Raw genomic sequence first — 12948 nt, 5'->3', positions numbered from 1 at the left:
TGACTTGAAAAATTATCTTTTAAATCGACAAACATCATATGTTTAATTTGTGGCACAATTCAAACGGGATCGAAAGATAATCTTTCTCTCCATTGACTTCAATACATACTTTTTCCGAAATAAGGTCCCATGGAGGTCCCCCGGAAAGGGAGGGACTTCGCCGCTCTATATGCCTCATAGGAAATGTCAGTCCTACTTCACACCAAAAATGAAGCCCCACTATATTTAACAGACACATTGGAACATTGGAAACAAAAGAATAAACAGGAAACCCGTTACTGCCAAATATATAACAAGGCAAGGCAAGGCAAGGCAAGGCAAGTTTATTTATATAGCACTTTTCAACACAAAGCAATTCAAAGTGCTTTACAAAAAATGAAAGAGATTAAGAAAATGGCATTTAAAATCAGTCATTAAAAAGAAAAGCTAATAAAATAAACATTAAAAGAAAAAGTACATGGATAAAAGTTACAGTGCAATTAAACATTAAAAGAAAAAAGTACATGGATAAAAGTTACAGTGCAGTCTAAGATATGAATAGTTCAATTAAAAGCAGCGACAAAAAGAAAAGTCTTCAGCCTGGATTTAAAAGTAGTCAGAGTTGTAGCGGACCTGCAGGTTTCTGGGAGTTTGTTCCAGATATTTGGAGCATAATAACTGAACGCTGCTTTACCATGTTTAGTTCTGACTCTGGGGACAGAAAGCTGACCAGTCCCTGAAGACTTGAGAGATCTGGATGGTTCATAATTTAGCAGGAGGTCAGAAATGTATTTTGGGCCTAAACCATTCATAAACCAGCAGCAGTATTTTGAAATCTATTCTTTGACACACAGGAAGCCAGTGTAAAGACTTCAGAACAGGAGTGATGTGATCCACTTTCTTAGTGTTAGTGAGGACTCGAGCAGCAGCATTCTGAATTAGCTGCAGCTTTCTAATAGATTTTTTAGTGAGACCTGTGAAGACACCATTACAGTAGTCGAGTCTACTGAAGATAAAAGCATGGACAAGTTTTTCCAAATCCTGCTGTGACATTAGTCTTTTAATCCTAGATATGTTCTTTAGGTGATAGTAGGCTGATTTAGTAACTGTTTTAATGTGACTGTTGAAACTCAGGTCAGAGTCCATGACTACACCTAGATTTCTGGCTTTATCTGTTGTTTTGAACATTGCACACTGAAGCTCAGCGCTAACTTTTATACGTTCTGACTTGGCTCCAAAAACCATTACCTCAGTTTTATCTTTGTTTAATTGGAGAAAGTTCTGACACATCCAGTCATTGATTTGTTCAATGCACTTACTCAGTGTTTGAATTGGAGCATAGTCTCCTGGTGAAATTGTCACGTAAATTTGTGTGTCATCTGCATAGCTATGGTAACTTATTTTGTTGTTCTTCATTATCTGAGCCAGTGGTAGCATGTAGATGTTAAAGAGAAGAGGCCCCAAGATGGAGCCTTGAGGAACCCCACATGTCATATTTGTCAACTCAGATGTGTATTTACCTATAGAAACAAAGTTGTTTCTGTCCTTTAAGTAGGATTCAAACCAATTCAGAACTGTTTCCGAAAGTCCCACCCAGTTTTCCAGTCAGTCTAGTAATATGCTGTGGTCAACAGTGTCAAACGCAGCACTGAGATCTAATAATACTAACACTGAAGTTCTGCCACTGTCTGTGTTTAAGTGGATGTCATTAAAGACCTTTACAAGAGCAGTCTCAGTGCTGTGGTTTGGACGAAAGCCTGACTGGAACACATCGAAACAGTTATTTAAATGCAAGAAATTACTCAACTGTTGAAAAACTACTTTTTCAATGATTTTACCTAGAAATGGCAGGTTTGATATGGGCCTGTAATTGTTCATTACTGAAGCATCTAGATTATTCTTTTTTAAGAGCGGTTTAATGACTGCAGTTTTCAGGGCCTGTGGAAAAATACCTGAGTGAAGAGATTTGTTTACTATATGAAGTAGATCTGAGGCCATGCAAGGCAAAACATCTTTGAAAAATCCTGTTGGAATAATATCAAGGCAGCAGGAGGAGGATTTCAGAAGTTGAATAATGTCCTCTAGGTTTTTATCATTAATCTGATGGAATTGTGTCATGGTGTTTGAATTGATGTTAAGTGGACACAGAGACAACACATTTGCTGTTCCTGATGCAGAGGCACTGACTGCTTGTCTGATTTTCTGAATTTTGTCAGTGAAGAAGGCAAAATCATTGCACGTCCTGGTGGATAGAAATTCAGAGGCTACTGACACTGGGGGGTTAGTTAGTCTGTCGACGGTAGCAAACAAGGCACGTGCGTTGTTTTTGTTTTTGGTAATGATGTCAGAGAAGAACGATTGTCGTGCGTTTTTCAATTCCAAATTATAAAGGCCAAGTCTCTCTTTATAGATTTCAAAGTGAACCTGGAGATTTGTTTTTCGCCACCTGCGTTCAGCTTTTCGACATTCTCTTTTTTCTGTTTTCACGGTCATGGCCTTTCTCCATGGAGATATTTTCTTGACAGACACTTCCTTTAACCTAGTTGGAGCAATGGCATCTATAACATTTTTAATTTTTGAATTAAAATGATCTACTAGCTCATTTACTGAGATGTTGGCAGGGGCAAGTGTGGAAGAGAAATTCTGAGTAAACATTTCCCTAGTATTTTCAGTTAAATATCGCTTTGTGGTTACCTCTTTTTGAACATTTTTGTGAACAGAAATAGAGCTCTCAAAGAAAACACAGGAATGGTCAGAGAGTGCAACATCAGTCACCACAACCTTAGAGATATTCACACCCTTTGAGATAGAGGTACAGAGGTAGAATGTAGCCACTAAGGCTGGTAAAATACTTTTAAGTATGAAAGCCCTTAAAGCTTTGACCTATAGCCTACTTATAGTTCTATGGTGGGAGGTGTAGGGTATTTTAGCTCTGAGTTAGGATTAGCTGAAAAGAGTCCAGGAAGTTTATTTACGTTAACAGTGTTTAATTAAAACAATGATACAATGGCTTAGCGGGTCCAAGGCACGTATTGTCGTTTTCTGATGTTAGTTTTACAATCTTCTAATATCTGTTGGTCATTTAAACATTCCCAATAATAGTATTGCAGCGCCAATAAGTGACAGTTGAAGACAATGTGTTTAGTGTGCAACACCACGTGTCATTCTCCTTATATTCATGTACACAAAATAATATTAGTTACATGCTAATGCTACAAACACCGTCTGAACAGACAGGAAGTCGAGTGTTTCGACAATGTCGTGAACATCCGGTTACAGAATAAAACAGTGTTATTAATTAAAAGTTACGCCACATATATATTGATTTTATTCCTTACAGGGGCTGGCCTATTCCACTACCGCCTTGACTGAAATGCGCATCAGGAGAAGGCGTTGAAAGCGTCCATCACCGAGACGGTTGAGTTTTTGGGTGAGCACAAGATTTCCAAGACTGAAAAGTCTTTCTACTGGTGCACTGGATGGCGTTGGGGCATTAGAGCGTAGTGTGATTTTTTTAATTCTTGGAAACTGGTGCAGGCTTTCCATCGTAAGGGCACTGAAATAAGACATTACCTCTGTTTCCGCTGACATGGGCACATCAGCTGTGGTAACGGGTTGTAAGTCAAAGGCTCCTCACTGGAGGCAACTGCAGCAGGTTGAGGGGGACATATTACCCACATTTAATTAGTAATGCGTTACATTACTGCGTTACAGCAAAAAGTAATACATTACTGCAACTCTGTTACTTTTGTAATGTGTTGGTACAAGGTACAGGATATACAGCCCCAGGACAAGACCAGCTATGCTATGCTATGTTTAGACAGTTACCTATGGAAACTATGACAATGGTGCTGAGTCTTTTCAATAAAATCTGGAGAGAAGGAGATATGCCAAGTGTGTGGAAAACAGCAGTCGTGCTACCATTCAATAAGCCAGGGAAAGATACAGCTAACCCTAGTAACTATAGACCAATAGCTCTTACATCACACCTATGTAAATGGATGGAAAAGATCATTGTCCGTAGGCTCTCACATGTAGGCCTACTGGAACAGAAAGGGCTGCTGAGTAGTTTTCAGAGCGGATTTCGTAAAGGGCGGTCCACAATAGATAAGAATAATAAAAGTAAGTAAGTAATAGTAAGAGTGAGTAATGCTGTGGAAAAAACATTGAAAATGAAAGAGATAATGGCATTAATCATATATTAATCATAGTTCACACCGGAGTACTTTTACCCGTACTTTTCCCGTTTAGTTCCGTTGCGTTCACACCAAAAAGAGTACTTAGTTCCGAGAACTTTTACCACATTTTTAGTGCCTGCTAGAGAGGTGGTACTATCCTGGGGAGAAAAAAGTACCAATTTCGATTGGCTGGGCGAATTGCAAACCACGCCCCGTAAAACTCTGAAAAGTTTTGTGAAGGGAGAGCATTGTATTTGCTGGCATTAGCAGCATTAGCATTAGGGTGATTCTCACGAAACCACCTTTGGTCATGTCTGTGAGGAATTGACAGACAAAATTACAAAAATAATCAAAATAATCAATTCTATATCAAACTGCATTGTGTATTGTATGTGGTACTATTGCTATTTTTGTAGTTGAGGTAGTAATTCATCTTTTTTTCACCATTTTTCCATGTAGAAATTCATTACCGTAATGCGTCCGGAGTTTATTTTTTTACATTTAACCCCAAAATATCACAATAAATCTGCACAATTTAATACATAAATACAAAAAATTGTTGAAATGGTACATTCTTACTGGTAATATAATTATTTTGGGTCTAAGATTTATGAATTTTAATATTTTTGGATTAATATGTGTGTCCGGAGCATGTGAAGTTCATTACTTACGACGATTACGATGCACTGCCTATTTGGCCTCATTACAATTCCTGTTTGTTTAAATTAGTTGTTTTTTTACCCATGATGCATTGCATGGAAGAGAAGATGCAAGATGGCTACAAGGTAAGATGTCCTTTCAAGGTCAAGCTATAGATATGTTAAAGATTCCATTTACTGACACCCCAGTGTACACTACTAACTGTCATTACCGTAATGGGGTATTATATAATGTTTTTTTTTAAAGTTATTGATTCCAAAATCAATAGAAAAGTTGCTTTTATAGAGCCAGAATGATAGTGCAAATATTTCTTTTGTAGCATCATGGCTATGCTAACTATTATGCTAGCTAGTGTTATGGTCATTCATTACCGTAATGCTCTGCATTCATTACCATGTCATATAGGAGGCTGTTACGGTAATGAACAAAATTGTTGCGGTAATGAAAGAAATGTGTGCAGCTATGTATGGTGAGCTTTAACTATAAATAAATAATTTATATATATTATTTGAATCTAATTTATTTAATGAATACTGAATCCCTCTTGAAATTAAGTTCAGAAAAGGTGGAAAGGAAAAGGGCAGCTTCCAAGGTGAGGGTGGTGAAGCACAGAGAGAAAGTGTACAGCAACCCAGAGCTGCTGGAAGAGTACAGAAGGAAGGAAAGAGAGAGATTAGAACAGGACATCTTCACATTGTGTGTGAGAGAGAGAGTGAGTGAGAAAGAGGGAGAGACAGAGAAAGAGAGAGACTGAGAAAGAGAGAGACAGAGAGAGAGAGACTGAGCCAGTGTTTCCGCCAGGGGGCCGTCTTGCCGTCATTGGATGCCCTTTTTCAGCTCGGAGCGCCCTCAACTCGAGCCGAGGCGGCCCAAAAAAAAGATTTATCCGAGAGAAGATCGACAATTTTTATCGTTTAAATCAGGGGTTCCCAAAGTGTGAGGCGCGCCTCCCCTGGGGGGCGCCAGAGAGCTTCAAGGGAGGCGCAGCCGCCAGAAAAAAATAAAGAGAAACAGTGAAATCTAGCTAGTTAACTTCAGCTAACTTTATGCGAGCTGCAAAATATGGATAGATTTTTAGTGAAGTTACCTAAAGTGAGAGAGGAGACAGCGTCTGTCAGAAAACGGAGGAAGTATGACAATGATTATTTGAAGCTAGGATTTTCATGGACCGGTCCTGATGACACTCCACTGCCACAGTGTGTTATCTGCAACGAGGTGCTAGCTAATGACAGTATGAGACCATGTAAACTCCGGCGTCATATTGAGACGAAACACCCATGTTTTGGTGACCAAGCCACAGGAGTTTTTTTGACCAGAAGCTCAAGGAATTGCAGTCACAGAAAAATGTCATTGACACATTTAGCACTGTGAATACAAAGGCAACCGAAGCATCATACCGAGTGGCGTTACGGATAGCTAAGGCAGGTAAACCTCACAACATTGGTGAAACGTTACTCCTCCTCCCTGCTGCTAAAGACATCTCCGTCTCAACTATTTCTCTCCGAGTGCAACGTATGAGGAAGCTGCCATCCTTAACCTCAACATGTTTAAAACATAAAGATAAAGAGGTTTAAAAAAGCTATTGTTTAATGTTTTAAGGAGGTGACGCTCAGCCAATCAAAAAATAGGAAGGTAGCGAAAACAGAGCATTTTATGACATTTTCTCACCTTACATTTTCTCTTTGAAATGCAATTGAATACCCCTGCATTATAGCAACAACAACAACAATAATAATAGCAATAATAATTGGGAGGGGGGGGGCTGTGATTATGTTCTCTGAGGGGAGGCTCGCCTTCCCACACTTTGGGAACCCCTGGTTTAAATGACAAAAAGGAAAATGACATCCCTCTGTTGGAGGGGCAAAGGAGGCTGGTGGGATTTTTTTCGCCGCCAGCAAAGCCGGTTCCTGTGACGGAAAAAAGTGTACTGCCAGCGAGCATTGCCGTTAGCTCTCAGCCCGAGCCTGAGTTGCCGCCATCCTAGTCTCCGCCAGCATCCCCCGCCCGTGCAGGTGCCCCGGGGCCGGAGTTGTCGTCATCTAGCCTCCCACCCCATCCAGAGCCTACGCCATCTGACAATGTCACTTCTACACCCGTAAGCCACGAAGAGAAACCGGTCAGCCACAACAAAAGGAAGTTTGTCGGAACCTGGAAAGTGAAGTTCCCGTGGTTGTGCTATAACAAACAAAGTCATAAAATGTATTGCACACTATGTGTAAGGGAAAAAAAGCACAACGTGTTCACCTCGGGGACGTCCAACTTCAGGGTGAAGACTATAGAGATGCACATAAAGGGGGTGGATCACAAAGCAGTGCTAGATGCACAGCATTTACGAAGAAACAACGTTCAAGTTGCCGTTAATCGAATGGTCTGTGCCAGATCAAAGGCGGTAATTGCGGCCAAGAGGAACGTGTATTACCTGGCAAAAGAACTGTTGCTGACACACAAAAACAAAAGCTTGAATGAACTGTGCATTCTGCAGGGATGTGAAACCTTGGCAGAACTGCGCGTTTCAGAGAACGCCCTCACAACGACATAGTGCAGGACATGCAGTGCGCCGTAATGTGCTGAAGGAGGATTTAATTGCAAAGTTAAATAACTCAACATTCAAGGGGCTCATGACTGACGAGTCCACGGACATTTAGGTGGAAAAGCTTCTTTGCACATATGTTAACCTAATAAATGACGGTGACTTAGAAACCCACTACTTGTGCAACACAAAGATACTGCATGCGACGCTGCTACCGTAACACAAACCATTAAGGAGCAGTTGCAAAATTACAACATCGACCTGAACGACATAACTGGCGTCCGTACAGATGGGGCAGCGGTTATGACTGGAAGAGAAAATGGGTTCGTGGTGCGTTTTAAAAAGGGAAAACCCAGCCATCGGTGGCACACACTGCGCTGCACATAAGCTAAACTTCTGTGCCCAGCAGGCTGCTGTGGCGATTCCATCCCTCCAGCGCTACCAGAGGACGGTGGGCAGCATCTATGGATACTTCTCCAACAGCAGCTCTCGGCAAGCACGGCTTAAAGAAATGCATGTCATCCTGGACACTGATGGCGTTCAGCCTGCTGTAACCTCAACGATCAATGCGCTGTGAGCCATGCAGATTGGAGATGAAGGCGGCCTAAAATTCCAAGAATTCTTGGCCAACATTGCGGAGAAAAACGGCGAGATGTATTTTAAGGGAGAAAAGATAAAGGCCACCAGGGCGATGCGGCAGGCCGTGGATGGTGTAAGGCAGCGCTTCCTCGACACCCTCATCCAGAATATTGAAGATCGTTTCCCCGACATCGGCCTCTTTTCGCATATTTGACCCATGGTGTCTGCCACGGGACAACACTGAACGTGCGCGATTTGGACGCGATGAGCTGCAGACCATCCTGGATCACTTGTGCCCAGCGGGACGGGAACCTATCGTTGACACGGACACCTGCAGCGCAGAGTGGTCACCTTTTAAGGAGCTGGTCCATGCAAACTACAGCAAAAATTCCTTCCAGGAGTTGGTGAAGATCATGGCTACACAACATGCTGGCTTCCTACCTGAAACCACAAAGCTCCTGGCTGCAATCCTGGTCATTCCAATGAGCACGGTGCGGTGCGGACGTGGATTCAGCATTCAAAATCGCATAAAGACCAAGGGCAGGGCAAGAATAAAAGCAGAAAATCTCGACTGAATCTGCATTGAAGGACCACCCATTGAACAGTTTGACTTCTACAGAAACACTGCCGCATTTTCCAAGGACCATGCAAGGAGCGGTGTCCCTGCCGGCAGCGGTGATTTTATACAGGTACATTATGTATCATGTAACAAACGTTACGTTACTATTGTCTATTGTGTGTGTAAAGAGACAGTATATAAAAGTAACGGTGCAATTCAAAATTGTGTGTGTGTGAATATATACGTAAAGCGAAAGTATTTATAAAGCAATAGTATATCTCTTCTCCATGTAAGGTCATTACCATAACAAAAGCTTTTCATTACCGACATGCTCTGTTCATTACCATAACACTTCCTTAATAAGTTAATATTTTGATAGGAATATGGAAAACCTTCACATTTTCATTTTGTACAGGAAATGTTTGGTATGTCTGTTCATATTTTAAAATGGTCTTTTTTCAATCAATTGTACAATGTACACCACAGTAAAAGTCAATGTGTGGAACATAAAATTGTGTTACGGTAATGAAGTTAATAACTAAAATTATTATATTATTATATATTTACCTGAATTATTACACTATGTGACTACTTGTGACTATTGACAGCAGCATACGTTAAAAAATAAAATGCCAAACATTTACTCAAATATTTAGTTATCATCAATTGAAAATGTGTTACGGTAATGAATTTATTTGGTCAATGACTCGTTAAAACTCTCCAAAAATGTGTTTTAAAACATATACAGAACTTTTCTTTAACTAGGGCTAGTTCATTTAGAACCTGGTTGATACTAATGAGAACAATTATTTTCAAAATCTGCATCGAACTGTTTTGGCTCATGTTACACCAAGTTCGTAGCATTAGCCCCGCGCACCAACGGAGAGAGAATAACTTATCGCAACACAAAAAAAAACAGGGGAGCGGTGGAGTGATGAGGAGGTGTCTGCGTTCTGCCGATTTACTCGGAAGGAGCCAGTCCCCAACTCCGGGAACTTCCGGCCGGGGACTTCGGGTGGCAGTATACGCCGTGAAGTGGTTTGCGGACTGCCAGTAAACCCAAAGCAGAAGAAGAAGAAGTGACATCAGCGGCTTCATTTGCGTAATATTCCCTCAGGGAACTTATTCCGATGTGAACGCGATCTGTACTTAGTGCCATGGGGGCACTAAGTGCTGGCACTAAGTACGGCAAAGTACTTGGTGTGAAAGCGGCTAATAGTGTACTTTGACATTGAAAAGGCGTATGACTCTATGTGGAGGGATGGATTACTGGTCAAATTGAGTAGAATGGGTATTGGAGGGAGAATTTACAATTGGGTAAGGGCCTTTTTATCAGACAGGACATTTAGAGTAAAGATTGGAGCAGATATTTCCAATTATTTTGAAATAGAAAATGGTATCCCCCAAGGGAGTGCAGTCAGTCCAATATTATTTAACCTCATGATTAATGATATATTTACATGCTTAGACACATGCATACAATGGGCTCTATACGTAGACATGCCCCATACGTACGGAGAATATAGCTAGAGCGATTAAAAAAGTGGAGGTGGTCATATAACTGGGGATTCAAAATGTCATGCTACATGGTAAATCAATCAATCAATCAATGTTTATTTATATAGCCCAATATCACAAATGTTACATTTGTCTCAGTGGACTTCACAGTGTGTACAGAATATCAGTATGACAATACGACACCCTCTGTCCTTAGACCCTCTGTCCTTAGACCCTCTGTCCTTAGACCCTCACATCGTACAAGGAAACACTTCCAGAGAAAACCCACAGTTTAAAGGGAAACATGGGAGAAACCTCAGGGAGAGCAACAGAGGAGGGATCCCTCTCCCAGGACGGACAGACGTGCAATAGATGCCGTGTGTAATTTGAAAAGATAATACATTTGCAACATAGGTATTTACAAACAAACGCAAGATTGATGGCCAACAGCTAACACTATGATCGTCCAATGACAAAGGTGAATTAGTTCAAATACCTAGGACTGTGGTTTGATAGCAAATATACATGGTAAATGCATATTAATCAAGTGGAAAGAATATGCAAAAAAGTATTAAATCTACTACGAGCTGTAGCTGGATGCAACTGGGGCGCAGACAAACAAGCATTAATAGACATTTACAGATCAATGATGAGGTCCACAATAGACTATGGTTGTCTCGTGTATGGAGCAGCAGCAAAAACATGGCTTTATATAAAGCATTGCGGCTGTGTATTGGAGCGATAAAGTCATCCCCTTAATGCAGTTCTGATAGATGCAGGAGAGACACCGCTGGAGATCAGAAGAGAGAAACTTGCTCTGTCATACTGGGTCAGGCTACAAGGAAGTAGAGAGGAACATATCACAAACAATACTACAGGATTGCTGGAATATGCAAAGTTCCAGGGGCGTGGGTTTGGCTGGACGAGTAAGGAGAGAACGAGGGCATGTGGAGTGAAGACCATCATGTTTGCCAAAGCAAGCCCATTTAGCCGTGTTCCCCCATGGCTGTTCCCAGAAGCTAACATAGATGGGAGTATCATAGAAAGAAAAAAAGAGTGGTAAATAAATGAAGTGGGAATTAAAACAAGTATGTATCTGAACGAAAAGTACTACAATTACCTACAAATGTACACAGATGGTTCTAAGAACAAGGAAGAGTGTGTTGGAGTTATATACGACTTTAAAATATCTATTTTAAAAAGAGCATCTGATCAATTATCAGTGTACACAGCAGAAATGCTGGCCGTAATAACAGGATTGCAGTGGGTTGAAGAGGTCAGACCAGATAGGGTGGTGATATGCACAGATTCATTGTCCATATTAAAAAGCATACAGTCAACAACAACTGTCAGAGAAGACATTCTCATAGAACTTAACCACAGCCTGTTAACTCATGCACGTACTATGATCTAATCAAACAAAATAAAAATAAACATAAAATAAATAAAACAAAACAAAATACAAATCTATGATCTTTCCTGACCTAATGTTACATTATTTTTCCTACCCCAGTTTCACTCAGGAAGGTAAACAGTGCCTTTCTGGTAGCTCTTACTCCCTCTCCTTCTGTTCCCAGAATACCAACCACACTCCACTCCTCCCTCTCTGCCTCTATAACTTTAGCCTTTAGTTTTTCTCTTTCAGCGTTATAGATATAAAGGATAATAAAGGACTGGCTTTTCTAAAGCCAGTTGAGTAGCACTTGAAATGTTTTTGCTCTATGAAACCTGATGTACTTATATGATTCTGTTTTTTTCAAGTTGTATTTTGTTGGACGAACGCACTTATTGTAAGTCGCTTTGGATAAAAGCGTCAGCTAAATGCAATGTAATGTAATGTAATAGATGTCACAATGTAACAACATGTGTTCTACATCTTCTTTAACTCCACAGTTCCTACTTGTCACTGTCACTTTTCCCCATGACATACAGCGTGATATGTTGTTCAATGCTGTGTGATCCAGTCTGAGTCTAGCTATCATCAAATCAAATCAAGTTTTATTTATATAGCACATTTATAAACGATTTTTGGTGGAGCCAAAGGGCTGTACATATAATAAAAATAGCCTACAGTAGAAACACTTTACAGCAAATACAACAGCACAGATTGTTCAGAATATCAGTATGAGAAAAAAACGACACCCTCTATCCTGATTTCCTCCCTTCTGTTTCTTTCTTTATAAATATTAATTGTGATTGTCTTTTGAACTTTATGATACTCTTTGCCTTTCTGGTCTTTCTCCCACCTTTTCTGCCAGATCTCCGTCCCTTTTTTCTTAATTACTGCTTTTCCTTCTCCTTCTCCAAGTTGAACTGGTAATGTTATTTCCTTTTGTAATGCACTTTTTGCTAATTTATCAGCACACTCGTTCCTTTTCCCCCCCTCATGTGCAGTAGCGTGGCGTGGGGAAAAAAATTAGGGGAAGCCAATAATACCTCCTTTCTTTTGGGTCGGGGGTGTGGTGGTCAATGTAATAACGTAACCAGATTAGTTACCCGGTATCATTTTACACATATTTGTATCATACAGATGCAGGACTTACACACGCCTGTTATCTAACCGACAGATCCGCACGCACTCTCCAGCCGAAACTCTAATAAGCATTCATTCACAAACTAAATCAGGAGACCTTTAACGTTTTACGTCCGATTCGCTCTTTTTTTCCTCGCTGTTCACAGCTCCAGTTTGGGCATTGGCCTGTCATCAGATTGTATTTGTTGTTGCTGCTGTAGCGGAAGTTTAGTACAATTATTTTGTATTAAACACTCCAAATCTCCACCCTCCATAATTGCACTTGCTTCAGTTGCTTGCTACTTTCTAACGGCGGTGAGAGTGGTGCAGTGACGCTATCTATCTTCTATCGATTAGATTTATGATTCGAAAATTATAAAAGTAGGGTAGACATGTGGATATTATCCGGCTGAACAAAACGTGCATTTATCTAACAGGTTCGTTTTCCACTGAC

Source organism: Gymnodraco acuticeps, unplaced genomic scaffold (genome assembly GCF_902827175.1).
Source record: "Gymnodraco acuticeps unplaced genomic scaffold, fGymAcu1.1, whole genome shotgun sequence".
Taxonomy (NCBI): domain Eukaryota; kingdom Metazoa; phylum Chordata; class Actinopteri; order Perciformes; family Bathydraconidae; genus Gymnodraco; species Gymnodraco acuticeps.
The sequence above is the reverse complement of the archived record's forward strand: the minus strand, read 5'-3'. Positions refer to the sequence as shown.